This window comes from Falco peregrinus, chromosome 8 (genome assembly GCF_023634155.1).
Source record: "Falco peregrinus isolate bFalPer1 chromosome 8, bFalPer1.pri, whole genome shotgun sequence".
In the NCBI taxonomy this organism is placed as follows: domain Eukaryota; kingdom Metazoa; phylum Chordata; class Aves; order Falconiformes; family Falconidae; genus Falco; species Falco peregrinus.
In genome coordinates, this window is record NC_073728.1 from 59,176,051 (window position 1) to 59,195,867 (window position 19,817).

Here is a 19,817-nt window from a genome sequence, read left to right on the forward strand (position 1 = left end):
ACTCCATGGACTTTCAGACCAGCTCCGCATGGCCAGGGGGCTGGCTCCTCCCTGGCAGTGTCCCTCAGAGCATGGGCAGTGTCCAAGAGGGAAGATGGCCACACGCTGGGCACGAGCCCAGCTTTACTCCTCTTGCAGGCAGTAGGACCAGGCACGATGCCACAGGAGCAGGCAGCTTTCAGAGACCCAGCTGTAGGGTTCTGCCCAGAGAAGACACATCAGCAAGGAGGATTTTGTAGGAATTTCTCTTTTCTAGGCAGGCACACAGAGGAGCAGTGTCCAAGGACCTGTGCAAAGGAAGGAGGGGGAGCATTGAGGATGCTTGTTCATGCACTGGTTTCCTCTGGCCACAGCTAGCAAAGCAGCTCCCGGTGTCCCCAGTCTGGGCTCCAGCCATAGCACTGCTCCCTGTGAAGAGGGACCCCTGAGATGCAAACACTCCCTAACAGATCATTTGGAAATGCCCCCTACCCCAGCCCCCTTGCCCATCCGTCCTCCCCAGAGCCCGATGCCCAACTCCCTTTGCTTTTGCAGCCCAGGGGTGGCTGTGGACACCCTTGTTTGTGGCCAGTGCTGGGGGACAGTTGCTGCTCAGGAGGTGGGAGCATTTAAGGAAGAAACCCATTCCCTGTGTAAGAGTTTGCTCAGGGTTAGCAGGAGCCCTGGCTCCCACCTCCGTCCCCTGGAAAGAGAAATTCCCAGCATCCAGCTAACAAAGCTGTGTTTAACCATTGAGTGACTCACACGGCACTGGGACAAGCGCAGACAGACCTGCTTCCCTTCTGCCGAGCATAAATCTTTCTGAATGACAAATGCACGCACCAACACAGCCGAGAGGCGAGGTATCAGCTGGGAGAGGGGGATGTCATCACTCCCAGGACAGGATACAGATTACAGCGTATGGGGGAAATTCCTGCGCTGTGAGTCCTCCACAGCCACTCAGCGCAGCGTCACCCACCCCCGCTCGCTGCAAGGCTGGGTCCCAGTGAAGCACCCACTGAGCATCACTGCGGCCAGGAGACCCACAGCACATGGACCATGGTGGATTTCCCAGCCTAACAGCTAGCCAAGGAGGAAAAGAGGCTTCTGCTCAACCCAACCCCCTCCCTGAGTTATTGCAAAGTTTTTCAGTGAGATAAGAAGATGCACCAGGTTCAACACCACAGGCTGAGCTCAGGCAGGAATACGACCTGCAGCTCCATCTGGGGCTCGCATAGCTTCTCCTCAAAACTTTTCCCATCCTTAGGAAAGTTATTTTGGAAATGAAGGCAGGTTTGAAAACAGCCAGTGAAAACTTTGCTGCTGAACAGGCACTCAGGCATTTCCCAAATGCAAGGCTGCATTTTTTTGAGAATGCCCAAAGGAAATCTTCTGCCCTTTCTGAAACCCTTCCTCCCGCCTTGCTCTGATGCAATTATTCAGTATGGATTTGCAAAGAGATCCTGGAGGGAAAATTTCAATGTCTCTCTCTAAAAAAGGAATCTCACCCTGCTCTTTACGTAATTCGGGGCCCCAATAGTTGCGGGAAGCCACCCACATCTTTCCTTAGAAACATGGCAAGTTTTAGGAGCTGGAGGGGGCTGGCTTATCTCAAATGAGGACAAAGAGAAAGTTGCTGAAAATAGCCCCAGCCCAGCCCCGGTCAGCAGAGATCCTCTCGGAACGACTCTGCCGTTTCCCCACTCCCTTGCCCCATCCTTAGGGAGAAGGTTTCTCAGGCAGCACGACTCCTGTCCATCCTACACCGGAGCTGCCTTGGCAGTTTGCTGGATGAGCCCGTACCACTCTGAAAACCACCTTCCAAAGCCACCCCCTTCCATTTCCGGAGCGCTTTCTGCAGATGGGCATACCCCGGCGAGGGCGTCCACGATCCTGGCGCTCCCCAGACAAACCCCTCTTTGGCGAGACCCGAGTGATGGCGTTCCCCGAGGACATGCTGCTGGGATGGGGCCACCCACGCCACCGAAATACCGAGTCACACGTCTTCTGCCTCGCTGGGGGCCAGTCTGAGCCCGGCACGGTGGCGGGGGAACGGTGGCAGAGCTGCTGGCAGGGTAGCCACCTCCCTGGGGGACACAGCTCTTGGGCTCTGCAAGCAGCAGAGGAAGGGAGTATTTATGGGTAACATGCAGCTTTACAAAGCTGCGGGGCTGATCCTGTCTGCTCCAAGACCGGCTGGGTAGGATGGGTATAAATGCCCCGGATGCATCATTGCACCAGCAAAGAGGAGCAGCATTACCAGCCACGTCCATAAAATCAGGCTGAGATAACAGCCCACCTGTGCAGACCCCTGCCTGCAAGATGAGGCTGTAAAGGAGTGTGAGGCTCATTCTGGGGACCACTTCAGGGGTGCAGCACCAAACCAACAGGTAAGGGATGCCTGAGTCAGGCACCAGTGCCCAGCTCAAAGCCCCAGCAATCAGCTGCCTACTGTCCCCCACCCAGGGAAGCACCTCATGCTCCCCAGCAGCAGTGAGTCCCTACGAGAAGCTGCAAAATGGTGCCAGGGGAGGGAATAATAATAAAAAACTATTGAATTCACAAAGTGCTGAAATCTGGCAGCAGGGAGACCTTTTGCTCAGCTTCTTTCCCTGCCCACCACTTGCTGACGGGTGATGCACAGCCCCCCCACCTGCCTTTCTCACACCCTGCCACCCCCATTGAAAAAAGGAAAACTAAAGTTAACTTAGTTAACTCCCACACAAATATTTTTGGCAGGCGTTGCTGGCATTCAGGCTGATGAGCCCAGGGGAGACAGGGTCTGCAGAAAGTCTTCATCTCCATCTGCTCCCGACACCTGCCTGGGGGACCACAGTGCCTGGGCTGGTCCTGTCCCAGCCACAGCACAGAGGCAGAAGGTGGCACAGCTGTAAAAAGATGGGTGCACCTCCAGGACAGCCCTGGGGACCGTGGGTGGCCCAACCACAGGGACGCCATAGAGTTGGGGCTGGATCTGCACCCAAGCCTGGGCTCTGTCCCTGGTTTCCTGTGTTGTCCCCAGCCATGTCGCTGCCCAGCGCTTGGTTTTCATCATCGTTAAACAAGCTGGGACGGGGTGGGAAGGGGTGCGAAAGCTGTCCTCAGAGCAGTGGGGGCTCTCAGGTTTCCTCGAGGTCAAGCAGCAGGTCGCTGTCACTCAGGCAGGACCCTGATGTCCAGACTTCCAGTCCCCAGCTCCAGTCACAAGATCAGCTCTGTCCCTTTCCAAAATAGCCCAGCCACAACGTATACATCTCAGGATCTTCACACCTTTCCTGTGCCAGCAGCTGAATGTCCCCCTGGGGGAGCTGGGCACCTTCCCCCCCCGTGGCACCTTCGCCTTGTGGCACTGCACAGGGCAAGAACCCTGGGCCAGTTGCATCCCCTGGGCCAGCTGCATCCCCTGGGCCAGCTGCATCCCCTGGGTCAGCTGCATCCCCAAGGGGCAACCACATGTCCCTGGGGGGCCCCGTGTTTCTTTAAGGGAGCGCTGCCTTTGCAGATGATACGGGAGATGTCTTTGAGGTTTAGCTGTCAGCTAGCAGCATTTGGAGCCACGCCTGGGCCACCCTGTGCCCAGACACTCTCCCATCTGCTGCAATCCAATATCCCCCCCCAGCCCCCTGGGTACCTGGCCAGGACGTGCTGCTGAGCTGTGTACCAGGGAGAGGCATGGCTGAACTGCCCCCCCTGCACAAAGACCCCATCACTAAACCCCAAAGGGCTGGGGACATCTCGGTGTCACTCCATGCCACCCCAACATCCTTCCATAGGAAAGCAGGACTGCTTCCAGCAGGGAGGGATGCAGCTGGGCTGTGCAGGATGGATGGAGGGAAGCCTACTCCTCGGGGGGCCAAGGGCTCTCTGTGGGGGTCTAAGGCCCAGAAAAGTGGCACAAGTAAACTGTGATGTGATGTGATTGCTTCCCTTGGCACGACAGGTCCCCAGCCTCCCCAGGCCAGGATGGACTCTGTACCTGGAGCAAGCCCTGGGATTGCGGGCAAGGATGGCCGCATCCTGGCTCCTGCAGGCGAGGCAGGGGCTGGCAGGCATAGCAGCCAGCAGCATGCTGTGGAAAACAAAAGCCTTTTGCAGTGCTGATTTACTACCTTGATGGAAACCAGGATGGAAAAAACAACATTCCTGAGTGCCTGTCCCCATGCAGCCCCCGCAGTCCCTGACACCCCAGCCTGCCTGTGGAGACATGGGCTGCCAGTCTCGGCACGCAGGTGCCCACACTGAGCTGCGCCCTCATCCCTTGCCCACAGCTGGTGGGGAGAAGCAGCAGTAGAAATGCTCCAGGACAGCACGGGGGCTGCGGGACACCAGAGGAATTGTCCTGATTAAGCAGTGAGGAGAGCAAGGAAGAGGAGGATAGTGGTATCCTGGACAGCTAGACCATGTCCTTTCCTCCTCCACCCCACGCTGGAAGCAAGGACTGGACGAGACTGTAGGGGCTGCTCTGCACCCCCTTGTGCTGCTCTGCATCCCTTTGCACCGCTGCCTCACGTAGGTCCTGGTTTTGGCCCTCCACATCCAGGGAGGACAGGAGTCGCCCTGGGTAGCTCACGTCTCTGCTCCCCAGCACCGCGGCAGCTGGCAGCGGGCTGGGGAGGAGGACAGGGGGCTGGGGAGGGGGATGCCTGGCCCTTTGCGGGCAGCATGGTGTCAGCTGGGCTGGGCTTGGGTGAAATGTGTTTTGCATCCCAGGACAAACATCCCATACCAAGCCCGGGCGGGTGTTTGCAGCCGCTCCACCGCCCCAGCTCCCAGGAATGCTTTTGGTCAGGTTACAGCACCCAGCAAACCTGCTCCCTTCCTCCCCTGCTCAGACCACCTCCTGGCCCCAGGCTGCGGGAGGGGGCGGTCCAGCAAACTCCAGTGCTCCACTGAGACTTACATCCATTGAACATCACCTGTGCACTCCAGCTAAGCAACACTGACCCTGCTCAGCCCTGCTGGCTGGATTCAGAAGTCACCTGACCCCCTCCCGTCATCCCTAAGGGGGGCATCTGACCCGGGGGGTGCCATCCAGACCACCCCAGGAGCCGCCTGTGCCCCGGCTGCACAGCACAGCCCTGCGTGGGGCAGGTCCCAGCCTGTCCTGCCCTTTGCTTCTCTCAGACCCTGACTTCAGCTTCAGCTGCTGCGTTCCTGGGGGTGAGGACAGCCCCAGCACGGCTGTCACAGCTGCCCCGAGCTCTTCTCAGTGCAGTTTCAGGGAGCAAAGCAGCAAGATTGCCACACGCTGCAGACCCCAGGCCCCACCAGCTGCAGCCCAGTGCAAACCCAAGGTGCCACTGAGACGGGTGGCTGTCCCCAGTGACCCCTGGCCAGCTGCTGCTTAGGGACACAGGGCCATCAGCTGTGGGAAGCCAGGGATGAAATTGAAGCTCTGCCTTGTCAAAGATGAAATAAGATGTAAAAAGCAGGGACGTCTGAGAGAGAGGACAGCTTTGAAGACTAAGCTCAGGGCTGGTGGCAGCCGAGGCAGGCAAGCCTGTCCCCGCTGCTATAAACCTACTCAGGGCTGAGTGGTGAACCTGGGGCTCCTTCCAGCCCCTGGGACACACAAAGCGGAGGCAGCCATCCGGGAGGAGGCAGGGCAAGGAGGCTCACGCTGGTTTGGGTCCAGCAGCCTGGCTGGCAGCCTGGCATGGCTCTCCCATGGCTGGTACCACCGCGGATGCAAAGCAGAGCCTGGCCACGCCAGAGTAAGCCGGCTCGGCAAGCTGGGTACCGGCAGTTCCCGGGCTCCCAGGCTCCCCACATCCCTGCCTGCCCCGGGCAGCTCGTCTTCATTACCCATCACACGGGATCAGCTCTGCCTGTGCAGCCACCGGCTCGCCGGCACAGCAGGTCCCACACCCAGATTTCTCCATGGAGCTCCAGCAGCAGATGCTGGAGGGAGGGCTGGCACGACTGCGCCTTCATGCCTTTCCCAAGTGATACCACTGAACGTTTTCTGGGGAGTGATGACGAATGCTCACTCATTAAATTAAATCCCAGTACTGCAGGTGAGCACAGTGGGGATGGGGTCACCCCCAGCTGTCAGGGTGCTTGTCTGTTGTGCCAAAAGCCTGCCTGGGTGGGGAGGGCAGGCCAGCCTCCTGCAGCAGGGTTGGGACTTATCCCACAGCAGGGTTAGGACTTGTCCTGCAGTGGGGTTAGGGCTCATCCTGCAGCCGTTAGCCCCAGGGAGCTCAGCCTTACCAGATTTAAAATAGGACCCATTAACTAAACCCACAGGGGCTGAAAAAGCCAGTTTAATCAACCCCTGTGCATTCAGGGCTGCCCAAGCTGGGACAACCGGCAGACAGAGCATCGCAGCCTCCCAGGGCCCAGGGGCTGCGGAGCTTCCTGGACCATCCTGGGGGCCAGCGCAGCGTGAGCCACTGCCTGACTTCACAGCCGTGATTGCCACTGTTGCAGCCCCACCATCTCCCCCTGAGCAGACAAACAAGGGACCACGACCCAGGGCTGCGGGGATCACAGCATGCGACCTGCCCACGCATAGATGCAAGGTCAGCGGCAGAGCTGCAGGCTCAGCCAAGGTTTACCGAGCACCAGCAGCTCTGTTCTCCCAGCAGTGACCTGCCCCTCCAGGCATCCCTGAAACCCTAAAGCCTTGAGGAGGCAGATGGGGAACAGGACCATGCTGGTAAGAGAGGGGGAGCGGGTCCCCTTCAGGTCCTACAGCTGCAGCCCTGACCGGTCCCTTGGTCCCCAGCTCTAATCCCAGAGAGGCAGGATGGGACCTGAGAGTAGAGATAGCTGCACACAGCCTGGGGACTGCCAGGGCTCAGATAAAGGACATTTTAGCAGCACAGTGAGAAGACAGTGACTGAGCACAGCCGACTGCAGGGTCTGGCCCCTCTCAGCCCCACAGGCAGCACTCGGGTCAGTCCATGGGAAACAAAGAGCATCCCAGGGAGGGAGGTGTTTTCTTTCCAGCCCAGGAAAGCAGCCAAACCCCAGCACATGCCCGTTCCCAGGCCTTGGCCCCAGCAGCACAGCAGGCTGGTGGCCTTGGGACACGAGGTTTGCTCCCATCTGGCTCGCCCGAGGCTGCAAGCCCAGCCAGCACAGGCAGGGTAAGGACAGGCGAGGCGGGAGAGCAGCCCTGCTGCTGGGCTGGGCTCTGGGCGTCCCGGAGGCCAGGGCACAGCCACCAACCATCGCTACTCAGAGGGGTCCCCGTGCATTTTGTAATGCAGGGGGAAATGGGCAGGAGGTGGAAGAGGAAGGGTGCAACTGGGGAAGCATTTTAGGATGGGGCTGTGCATGCATGGCGACAGCAGCAGTGTATATGTGTGTGCGCAGCATGCTCAGCAGTCTGGCTCTCGTTCTGGCAAAAGTGCTTGTGCAGTAGGAATAAACACGCTGAGGACACATCCAAGCCAGTGCAAACAGCCCCCTGACCGAGCTGCTCTCTCCCAACCCTCTGTTTTCTTTCTCTGCTTTTCCTCTCTTCTCTTAACCCCTTCAGGAGCCCAGGGGACCAGTGCCAGCAGCCCTGGGAGCTGCTAGAGCCAAACCCTGCAGACCCCCAGGGGACCAGCCAGGATGAAGGGCTGTCCCTGTGAGGAGACACCGATGGAGTGCCGGGGTCCCCCCAGGGCACAGGGCTGCCTCCCTGGGCTGGCTCTGATGCCACCAAGCCCCCTGCCCGGTGCTGCTCTCCTCCTTCTTTCCCCATCTCATCTCTTCTCTCCAGCACAGTTCCACAGCAGCTCATCCTATTCCCGGTGGTTCCAGGGGGTCCTAGGGAAAAGGTCTGCTCCCGCCCTCCAAATCCCCAGCCCTCCCGGCCAAGGGCCGGCTGGAGGCTGGCAAGGAGGCACCCCATCCCGCATGGGATCGAGGAGCCAAGAGAGCCCCCATCCTGGGGAAAACATGCCAGGGGTCTTGGGGAAGCCCACCTCCACCCTCTGCTCTGCTGGGAGGCCCCTCCGTCCTGGAGTCTGCCGATGCTCGTGCCAGAGTATGTCCTGCAATGTTGCTCTGCCCCAGCCGGCACTTAGTGCCATCCCCGGCCAGCATCCTGCTGGGACGGCCACGGAGCCCAGGGCAACCCCGGTAAGCCCGGGGATGCTCGTACTCGCCATGCTCACCTCTTTCCCCTTCCTTTTTCTCCCGTGGGGAAGCAAAGCTTTCTGCTCTCCATGTGCTCCAGCTGGGCCGGGGGGGGGGTGGGGGTGTGGGTGTATCAAGCCCACGCTCCCCCTGCCGTGCCCAGAGCCCAGGGTCCTGGCTGGGAGCTGGGGGCCAGCAGAGCCCAGGTCTCCTCGCCTGCTCTCCTCCAGCCGCGCTGCGCAGGGCAGGGTGTACAGGGGGAGAGGGGCGGGAGGAGGGGAGTGGGGAAATGAAACTTTAATAGCACAGAGCCCCTTTTGTTTCCCAGCATATGGGATATTTCATACATGCTGAAGGCATTAACCACCTATATTCTTCAAGCGCTCGCAGCGGCTGGGAGCACAGCCCCACGCTCGGCTCTGGGGCACAGTGCCTGTCCTGGGGGGCTGGAGGCGGCAGCAAGTGTCCCCTCTGCCCCGGCACCCCTCCCTGCAGGGGTCAGGGGGGGAACCCTTAATTACAGGCTGGAAAACTGCTTGGCTTCACTGGGATCACCTCCCTGCATGATTTTGTCCCTCCAAAAGAGCAGCCAACCCCCCAGACTCAAGGCCAGGAAAGGGGGTCCGTGTTTTCAGAACATGTTGCATGTCCCTGTTCCGAGGTGGGGGGAACTGGCCCCACCGTGCCTGGGGGTCTGAGACCCCAAACAGCTGTCCTGTCCCGGGGACACAGCAGAGCCCCATGGTCCCCACAGATCTGTGACTAACAGTGGCAGAGAGGGGCTGAGGAGGGTTGGCAATGTGGTCCCTCCCTGCCTGCACCCTGAGGACACAAGACCATCCCTGGGAGCAGCAAGCAGGCAAGGTGCCATCAGGGAAGGGATGGAAAATATCCATGTTGCTAACCCTCATGCTGTTCACCCATTTTCCCACTCCATCTCCCTTCGTGGCACCCGGGTTCAAACCATGGTGCCTGTCAAAAAGGGTGACACAGCTTTTGCAAGCAGGTAAGGGACACCTCCAGGTCCCTAGAATAGAGGACGGCTGGCACTGCTCACCACTGGCCACCTCAACGTGGGATGGGGACATCTGGTGTAGCTAGCGTTGCATCCCTCCCTTATTCCCATAGAAGAGACATTGGCTTCAACCTTCTGGGCAGAAGAGGACATCAACTGGTGTCAAATCTCCAAGCAGGGGCTGAGACAGAGGGGACCACTGATGTGCTCTGTTTTGGCCAGATAGGGTGGATCCTTCAGCACTTGGGGCCCTTCGGTAGAGCCCACCACCTGCCCTGGCACCCCCTGGGGCTCCTGAAGCAGGTTCCCCTTCCCCAGCCCTCGGGTTTTTGGCCAGCCGGGGTGGCAAAGGCATCAGTCCAGCTCGGCCAGGGTGAAGGACATGTTGTCCATCCCACGGGACCACAGTTCAGCCTGTCCCAGAGCCCCCAGCTCTGCACTGTGCAGGGTTGCCCGGTAAATCAGTACTTTGTCCGGTGTTTATCCAGTCACACTCTAATTTGAAATAAAAAACGCAGCCAGTAAAAGGCCTTTATAGCTCTTCAGAGCTCATAAACCTGCAGCGCCGGCGGATGGGGGCCAGCTGATTGGGGGCCGCTAGGAAAATTTATTGCAGATTTTGGTAAGTTAAACATTACAGGTCTGTGAGCCCCGGGACTGGTTTGCTGAGCAGCTCCCAGAAGCAGGGATGGAACAAGGGATGCTTTATTGGGGGAGGGAAGGGGAGGGCTTGCAGGTCTTGCCCAGACCCACAGTTAACACCAACCCAATTTTAGACTGGCTCATTTTTAAAGGCGAGGCAGGCTTTGCACAGCCTGGATCCATCCTCGTGCCAGGGCTTCTGGACACGAGGCTGCATCACCCCAGGAGCAGGCAGTCCTTGCAAGCATCCCCAGGGCAATGGTGAGCAGGACTATGCTGGCACCTCTTCATGCCACAGCCCCCCCTCGGTGGGCAACCTCGCATCGAGCACTGCCACAGGGCAGGAAAAGCCGGGACGGGACAGCTGCGTTTGTCGTGGGAGTCAAGAGAATTTGGAGAGAATGAGAGGAAGCGGTCGGGGCGGGGAGCATGCGAGGGAAGGCGGGTAGCAGGAGGGAAGGCATTTTTTCCTTGCCAATGTCTTGGCTGCTTCGGTGTGAACTGCTATAAATTTGCTCCTTATCTCTCAGGCCATTTAATGTTTTCATGAAAAGAAAATAGTCTGCAGGAAAAAAAACCTGCTGATAAAATATCCCTTTGGCGTTAGGAGGAATGTTAAATGTCTCTAATCAGTGGGGTCTGGGGCTCAGGGCACTCCTGGAGCTGGCGGGGAGCTGGGAAGTGGTGGAGACGGGGCAATGCCTGGAGCAGGCTGGCCCAGTGCCCTCCCGGCATCTGCACCCCTGGGTGCCCCTTGCACCGTGAGAGGGGACTGGGAGAGCTGCGTGGGGGATGTGGTGGCCAGTGTGGGGTAGCAGCAGCTACAGCTGGGATGCCTCCAGCCACACTGCCCCACAGGCTCCAACACCTCACCAGGGACAAATCAAACCAAATACTGCCAGAAAGAATAAAAAGTGGGAATCCAGGGGGTAAATTCTGTGGGAATAGGAATATGGATCCAAATACTTCTTGGCGGCTGTGCCGGGACAGGCAGGGCAGGCAGGAGCACAGGCTGTGCCAGGGACCCACACATGGCTTAGCACCTCTGACACCCACAGCCCTTGCCTGTGCCCGTACCCGCGGAGGGGCCGGGGTGGGGCCCTGAAAGCCCTGCATGGATGGAAGCATCCTTCCCCGGGAGAGCTGGCCCATGGACAAGCTGCTCTTTTGATTTATGGCTGCAAAAGCGAACCCTGCAGGAGCTTCCCACCACACAACCATGCTGTCATACCAGGTCAAGCATGATGGCATGAATAACTTGGAGCATCCCCCCCCATGCCTGTGCCAACTGCCCCTTGCTCCTGCTGAGGACAGGGATGCAGGGCTGGGGGCACCCGCTTGCAGCCCCCTGGCATGAGCATCCCTCGCTGCAGGATCAGGTACTGTTTGGTTGCACTCCTGTAACATTTGGGCACTGAGCTACATCCATGAGGTTTCTTCCTTCCTCCAAACGCTGGGTAATGTGACTGTTGTCATCCCGCATGCCGGGACATCCCTGGCCAGGAGCATCCCCGCAGCGTGGCTTCTCAAAGACCATCCCCTCCTGGCAGCCTGGGGGTGGCAAAGCCACAGCACAAGCACAGGGACATGTGAGCCTCTGAGGCACAGCTTCACACCCAGGCTGAAAAACAAACAAGCAAGCAAAAAATGTGACAGCAAAGGAGATTTTTCGTGGTGGAAAGGAACAGTTAGTGCTGATTTTTTCCCTTTTCTTTTTTTCTTCCCTTTGGTAACGTTTCGTTTTGTATCCCAAGAGACCAGAAAAGCCATTTCAAATGAAAAAATCAAACCCTTCTGTTTCAACACACTCCCCAGCCCAACGTCCTCACGCACTAACACACCCACATACCAGCTTTCCTCCCAAACACAGCCCCAGTCCAGCCAAGCCCGTTTCCAGGCAATATTTCTCCTTGGCCAGCCCCATATCTGAGCACCCTGCCTCCCTTGCCAGCCCTGCTCCCGACCCCATCCCGCCATCCACATCCCCTCTACACCGGCAAGCACATTTTCTTGCACATCCATCACATGGAAATAGGATGTGCGTTTTGGTGCCAAAACATGCACGGATGGCCACGCCAGCAACGCCTGTACGGCTGCACAGAGCTGCTTGTGTGTTGGTGGGTCACACAGCTGACTTTTGTGGGAAGGTTTTGGCTGTACCTGGCATTGTGGGGAGGAGACGGGAGCTGGCACTTGCCAGCAACACCGACCTGCCAAAATTGGTGTTGTGCCAGGTCTCTCACTCTTTGCTTTAACATCTGCCTGTGTGCCTGCTCCCACCTTTCCACGGAGCATTTTTGTGCCTTTCAGAGCCAAAAAATAAAAATATTTTGCGAAGCTGGGGGTTGCTTGGCTTGTGGGGTACACTGGCGGCACCGCTGGCATCATGGTGGCATCATGGGATGAGGAGAGCAGCCATGCATCGGCCCCAGGGCACCCAGCGTCCTCCTGGCAATGGCTGTGGGCGGCCTGGGGCTAGGGGCATCAGGGTCCCGAGGTGTCTCCTCTGCAGAGCTCCCAGCAGCAGCTCCCCCGGGGGCTCTGGCACAGCCCCGCTGCCGCTGCCGCCGCTTTTCCTGCCCTCTGGAAGAACCCCCCGTCCGGCCGCTGTCTGCCTCTGACGCAGGCGGCTTCGTTTCCAGACAGGCCGTGCTCCCCTCTGAGCCCCAGCTGAAAGAAAGCCCCTTTGTTCGGCTCAGCAAACGGGGCCCATGCCACCGGCTGACCCCACCACCCTGCACCAACCTCCACCACCCGAAAACACAGCCCCTGCTGTCCCCCGGGGCAGGCTGTGCATGGGGATGGGGACGGGGGCAGCCCCCGAGTCAGGATCAGTGCCCCAGGATGCCGGTGTAGGTCGCAGAGGATGCACGGGTATGAGGCAGCTCTGTCCTGCTGGGAGGGATGGACAGATGGATGGAGGGATGTTCTACAACTAAATCTCTCATCTCGTGGTTGTCTGAGACAGGCAAACCATCACTGGGAAATGCCAGAGCTGCCGAGCTCCCCAGGGTGGGACGCGGGAGTGGGGACGGCGCTGGCTGAACAAGCAGCTGCTAATGAGAAGCAGGCGGAAAGCCCAGCATTGCCTCCCCCAGTCCTCTCTCACCTCTCAGGGTCAGTTTGTATTTTCTTAAGTCCTGATTGCCGAGAAATTGGAGGCTTGTGTGCCGGTGAGGTCTGGTTAGCTAACGGCTGGCCTGGGGCAGAGACCCCTGATGCCGCAGAGCTGGGTTATGTGCTCCAAAGCAAAGGGGGCCTGATGGGAGCTGGATTTAAGATTTGGAAAGGATTTGGGGTGGATTCTGGCACCTCGCACCCAGGTTGAGTGGGGCACAGGACCCATGGGATGCTGGCTGTCCTGATCCTGCTCCCGTGGGAGCATCATGGGTGCATCAGGTTGGGAATGGCAGCAGCCCATCTGACAGTGCTCAACTTGCACATTGGAGAAAACGAACCCCGAGCTGCCGAGCTGGGGAGGAAACGAAAGCAGAAAAATGTGATAAACAGCTGTAAAGCCCGGCCCTGGCTCTGTGCTGCTCCCGCCGTCGCTGGTCGGCCCCTCAGACTGTTTATGGAAAGCCCAGTTTGCCGAGAAATCCATCTCCCATTTCCTGTTGATTGCTGGAAGCCAAGGTCCGCGCTCAGCCAAGGGCTGCCGCCGCCTGCGCACGTCTCCCAGTAACACAGAGGAAGGGCTGAGCGTGGGTCAGCTCACCCGAGCATCCCAGGGGATGGGGGGTAATGGTTGCAAGGGGCCGGGAGCCGTATCCCCCAAGGAGCAGATCAAAGCTTTTGGGTGAGACAGGGCATCCCCAGCCCTTCTCAGACCCCCAGGCAGTGGAGGGGCTGGGTGCTCCCCCCGAAGCTGCTTAGCACCAAGGGGGTGCGGGTGGGATGCTCGCACCCACCTGCAGAGATCTGGGGCTGGCTGGTAACATCTACCCGCTTCCAGCAACAACCCCTTCAGCCCTCGGTGCGTGCAGGTGTTCACCAAACACTCCTAAGTGCCCCAGCTGGGGACAAGCGATGGCTGGCCCCCTTCACTCCCTCCCTGCTTCTCCCTCCCTGTTCCACTGGTCACTGCCTAAGTCAATCCCTGCCGGGTGCGCAGGGAGCCGCTGCTCTGCAAAAGCTTGCTCAAGGCCAACATCATTGTTGCTGAAGCTGGGCGAGTGGAGCCAAGCGGGGCCAGCACTGTGGATGCCGCTGCTGTCGACTGAGTCATTAACCCGGAGGAGAGCCAGGTGCTGACCCGAAATCCAGCCAATTTTTTTCTCTGAATCATGGCAGGGAGGAAGGGAAAAAGGTGGGGGGAAAGGGGAAGCAATGAGTGGGGTCAGGCTGCCCAAATCTCTCCTCCTTCCAGCTGCTCTGGAGGGAGATGGGGCCACAGCAGTGGCCAGGGTGATGAAGAGGAGCTGTGGAAAGCTGCGATGGGGACAGTCACACGAGGGTCTGCAAGGAGAGGGAAGGGACTAAGTGATGCCAGGGGCGTGTGTGACCACACTCGCTGTGCTCATCCCAACTAATGCTCGGAGGAGGAGAAAGGAGGGAAAGCAACGGCAAGAGCTTCCCACACCCTCTGCTGGGTCCTCTCCCTGCGCTGTGGTCCCCATCAGGGCACGGATGGGGATGCTCGCCTGGCACGTGCCTCGTCTCATCCCCACAGTCCCCGGGATAGGCAGAGCCGGGGGCCGAGGGCAGGTCTGGCTCCTGCTGGCTGAGGAGGGATGGCTGCATCCCGAAAATCACCTCTGAGCAGTCAAATGGGTAAAACAAACCCACCCCACAGCCAGCCAGGGCCATCCCTCCTTGTCCTCTCTCCTTCGTCCACCCCAGCCTCTCCCCTGCCAGTTGCAATGCTGTCTTCCCCAACTCCTTCAGCGATAAGATAACGTGGGCCCCCAGAGTGGGGCTGTGTGGGCAGGAAGCCAAGCCCCACCCCCCACCCCCCACCCCCCTGCTGTCCCCCAAACCCCAGCAGCGCAATCACCATGGTGGGAAATCCTGTCTCTAGCCCTTCCATGTGGCTTCACAGACCCCCCCAGCAACCCCAGCACCACAAGCAGGGGAGGACACCCACCCCCAGACCCCCCCCCGCTCTCTACCCCTAGGCTGGTCCCCATGCGTGGGGAGGGGTCCGTCAGCCCAGTCGGGGAGCAGGAGGGGACTGTCACCCATGTGGTCACCAGCTGCTTGGAAATCTTTCCCTGGCTCTGGGTCATAAGTACAGATTTTTATAATTATTAGCCTTGGTAATTTACCATAAAATATTTATTCTGGCTCATTCTGAGGCATTTGATTCGTGTTGGGTCTGTGTGGCTTTTGAGGGGGAGCACACGGGGAGGCACATGGCCGTGTGGGGCTGGATGCTCCACTCCCATCCTGTATAAATATCTATGTGGATGTGTGTGGCCCAGGGAAGAGACCCCGGTGGCAGCCTGGAGCAGGGGTCTGGCTCACCGTGCTGCTCCTCACCCCATCCCCACTGCAAGCCCCCCACAAAGGCCCCTGCGCACCCATGGACTGCACCCGCCTTTGCACTGCAGGGCTCCCTCCCAGTCCATCCTGGCTGATGGGACCCCAGGGACAACCTGCTCACCTGCACGGGGGTACGCAGCTGGGACCCCCCCGGGACATCTGCTGCAAGAGCCAGCAGGTCTCATCTCCGGTGCCGATAGCACTGCACACTCCGGCACACCAGCCAGTGCCAGCGGCTGTGAATCCGTGTCGAGGAGGAGCCCAGAAATCGCTCTCCCAGCACTGCTGAAATAAGGGGGCAGCTGCTGTCCCCCCCCCTCAGTAAGCAGGCTGCAGGCAAGGGTGGTCCCACTCTCACCCTCCTTTCTTTCTGGGGCTGAGGAGGAGATGGAGGGGTTTGGGAGCTGCGAGCAGCTGTGAGCTGGGTGCCCAGGGCCTCTCCCCAGCACAACACGTGGAGCAGACCAGGGAGACAGCCTGGCTCTCACAGCTGCCGGCATCATCATCCTCCTGCCTGGCTCCCTGTTCCCACCGTGAGCCCATGCAGGCAGGATGGGCCGTCAGAGCGTCTCCCCAGAGGCCCTGGGGATGGTGTGTTGCATGCACGTGTGTGGCAGTGGCATTGCACATGGACAGGGACCAGCCTGTCCCCTCTCTGCTGCAGGGTCTGGCTGTGGCACTGCCGCCTGGCTGCACAGCACCTGTGTGGCCACCAGCCCTGGGGGACTCAAGGTAGGGGAGGATGGAACGATGCCCTGCATGGAAGGGTCGGTGTGGGGAAAGCGCCCCGGCAAACCCAGGCAAGGCTGGGTGGGTGGGGGTGGCAGGGAAGGACGAGGAGCTGGAGGGTCCCAGGGTGGCTGCGGTGAGCCCAGTACACCTGGGTGGTCAGCAGGGCTGGGCTGCTTGTGCTGGCTGCAGAGGAAGGGCTGGGAAGATGGGGGCTGTGGTGGGCCCTCTGCCGTCCCCATGCAAAGGGGGAAGACATCCCTGAGCACCCTTCCCCAGCTGCCTGGATGCTGGGACCCACATCACGGCTCTCCAAGCCCCAGTGGCTCCAGCAGCATTGCCCCCGCAGTGCGTGGGTAGGGACCAGTGGTGAAATTCAAGCAAGCTGTGAAACACTGAGAAACCCTTTAACATTTCCCTCCTCCGTACCTGGAGCTGGAAAGCCCCTCTAGCAGCCCTGGCTCCCCAGTTTCTCCTCTCTCCCTCCCCAAGTGCCCTGCAAAGGGGCCATAGGCATGGTCCCGGGAAGGAACGAGGACAGGGGGATGCTGCAGCAGCTCTGGGCAGTGCTGAGGTCTTTGGAGAAGACAGCATCCCTGTCTGGGGCCAACGGGCAGGGGAGAGGCAAGCAGCCCACGGCTTGCTTTGCACCAGCAAACAGTGCCGAGTCGTTGCAAGGCTTAAAAAGAGGAGGAAAACTATTAAAACGGTTGAAGCCTATATATTATGTGGGTTGAATTACACTTCCCCAGCAGTGCCAGTCCCTCGGCAGTGGGAATGTGCTGGTACCAGCATAATTTTTGTCACTCCCTGAGCCCAGAGAAGTTACATCTGCATTTACGTGGCTAGAAACTGGGTTTGCTGAATGAAAAGTTGCCAGGACAGATAGAGCCACCCGCATCTTGTCACCCTTTGTATACCCTCAGCGCCTGGAACCTTGCTTGATGTCTGCTTTTGCTTTCCTCCAGGGCTCAGCATCACCTCGCAGCCCTTCCTCAGCCTAAAGCTGCCCTGAGCCTCCCAGCCTGGCCTCGCTCCGCCTGCCTCCCAGCTGTCCCCTGCATTATTAAACCAGAACCACCTTATCAGCCCCTATCTTTTTCCACTCATGCAACCCCACCACCACCCCCCCCGCCCTGGTTCTAGCTTTGCCAGCCAGCAGCTCTTGCATCAGGAGCCATCAGGACACCCCTTCATCACTGACTCCACCAGCTCTGGCTGCGAGAGCCACCGAGCACCGGGTCCCCAGAGAGTCCTGTTCCTTGGGGAGCTGGAGTTGCCCCCCAGTTCACACACCCCCACCCCCTGCAGCCCCTTTGTGGGGGGACAACCTGCCGCTTCCCTGACCCGAGACCCCTGGGAAGCAGCTCCAGCTCCCCCCAGGCTTGGAGCTGCTCCGACACCTGGTTTTAATAATAAACGGCGCAGGAAGGGACAAAGGCGCCTTGCAGGAGGGCGGCGGGATCAGGATGGAGCTGGGGAGAGGCAGCAGGTGGGGAGAGAGGGGGGACGTGTTGCTGGGATGAGGGGAAAGCTAAGGGGGGGCATCAGCCCAGGAGCTTTGTCGGGCTGGGGGGGGTCCGGCTCCCAGCAGAGCTCCCCAGGGTCACAGCCCCAAGCTGCTCACCACCGTGTCTGTCTCAAAAACTCACAGAACTGGGTTAACTACAGCCACCGGAAAGCCAGGATTAATAGGAAGTGGTTACAAGACAATTTTCTTGGGTGGAAGAAACATCTTTTTATCATCTGTCCTTTGACATTTCAGATCTATTTTACATCTCCAGCGTTTTCTGATTTAGGCTGTGACATTTAAATAGGCGACTCATATTTACAGTCTTAGGCGTTGTAAATATCTTGTATATAAATGTCTTCTAATGCATAGGAGACATTCTATACATTTGTATCTTCAAAACAAGGTCTATAAATCTTTACAGGAAAAGGTGCAATTGCTACAAAAAGATTTCTATCAGCATTGTAATCCAGGGGTAGATGAACATATAATAAAAACACATTGATATTTTTCAGGGACCAGAATTTAGCATTATTTTATCGCAAATTGTAAATACGTCACTTCAAAATCACGGGAGACATTGGGAGAAATATTTTGCATGGCTCTTATTCAAGGACTTAGTGCCTTGCACAATTCCCTCCCTCCCCGTCTAGAGTCATTGTCCCTGCTCTGGTCACAGGTCCCACGACAAGGATGCAGTGAGTGCCAGGGCTGGAGAGCCAAGGTCGTGTCCCAGCAGCTGCAGGGGTCATGCAAAAGCACACAGCCCTCTGGCAGGGCCGGCACGGTCACCGTCATCTCCCAGCACACAGCACTGCTGGGTGACATTGCAGGGTCTCAGGAGGCTTTCAGCTGCCCCAAAGCTGACCTTCCATGAGATCAGATCATCCATCATCCCAGCAGGAGCCTGACCACAGCCAGGGCCCCACCAGCCGCAACTCTGCCACCTCCCCATCCACCGAGTCCTGGTATGTCACACCCACACCCCACATCCATGACAATATCCCCTGGGAGGAGGTCCCCGGCCTGGAGGGAAGACTTGTGGAAGAAGGCAAAGGCATCACTGCTTTCGCAATCCTGCCGTGGTGTGAAATATTTGCATCATCTGGTTTTAACCTCCAGCCATCTGGTCTGGGGATGCCTTTCCCCGGGGAGTAAGGGGCTCCTCCGCGGTCAGCGATCTCTGTTATTTATAGGGTGCAAACCCACCCTTGCTTCTCCCCGTGAAAGCTGTTTCCAAGGCCCTTCCCGACTCCCTCGCTAGGTTTCCAGAGCCAAGGTCTTGGACGGATTAGTACTTGCCAGACTTGGCCCCTTTCATGTACCTCTTCTGGGGGAGCAGAAAGAGGAGGTGGTTAGCTTGGTGGGGAGGGTCACAGTGAGATTTCTCCAACATAAAACCATAGTATAGACATCTTTTCGTTGAAATAATTCTGACCCCATGCAAACAGCAGCCCGGGCTCCACGTCCCTCCTGCAGCTGCCTGCAGTGGGGATTGACCAGCACATCCCCAAGCAGCCGGGGAGGATGCAGGATGTGTTGGGGCACGGACATGGGATGTATCAGGACGTGGACAAGGGATGTGTCAGGGCATGGCCACAGGATGAATTGAGGTGCAGAGCGCAGCCCCCAGGGCTGGACCCGACCCTGCAGCGACACATCACGGGCAGGAAAGCCAGCCCTCGCCATGGCCACCACAGTCCCGCCGGCAGGCTGGGGCTGCAGGGGGCTTGGAGCAGCCTCAAGCTCAGCCCTGTGACCTTCAGGATGCCCAGGAAGCTGCTGCCTCCCACCTGCTACTCCATGCAGCCCCCAGCCCCCAGGGGCAATAAACAATTGCTTGAGTTAATTGCTTGGGGCTGCCTTGGGCTCTCCAGCGCATCTGCAGGATGAGGCCACAGCAAGTGCAGCCCCAGCAGCCCCCGGCCACAGAAGGGGAGCTGCTCAGGGCCATGGAGGGTTCGAGCCCAGAGTGTGGATGCTGGCCAGGGGTCCCACTCCCCCTGAGGCCCTGCCAGCCACAGCCACCCGGCCCCTGTCCCATGCCCAGCCCGGTGCAGATTTCACCAAGGCTGCATGTTTTCGGCAGACACAGAAGCTAGAAAACATGACCAGTGCCAAGGCAGGCCATGGGTGAGGGGGACAGACCTTCCTCCCCCACAGCTCTCCTGAGGCCATGGGAGGGCAGAGCACTCCTCATCCTCCAGGGCAACCAAGGACCATCACATGGGGCTGAGCTGTACTTCTGGCCCTGTTAATTAATAAGCAATTAACTCAAGGCTAAGCTGGGCAGCAGCTGGTCCCACCTGGGGCAGCCCGCGGCCCATAACCCAGGGCTGGATGGGGACGATGGGGGCCAGGGAACAGCCCCACCGCTCCCTC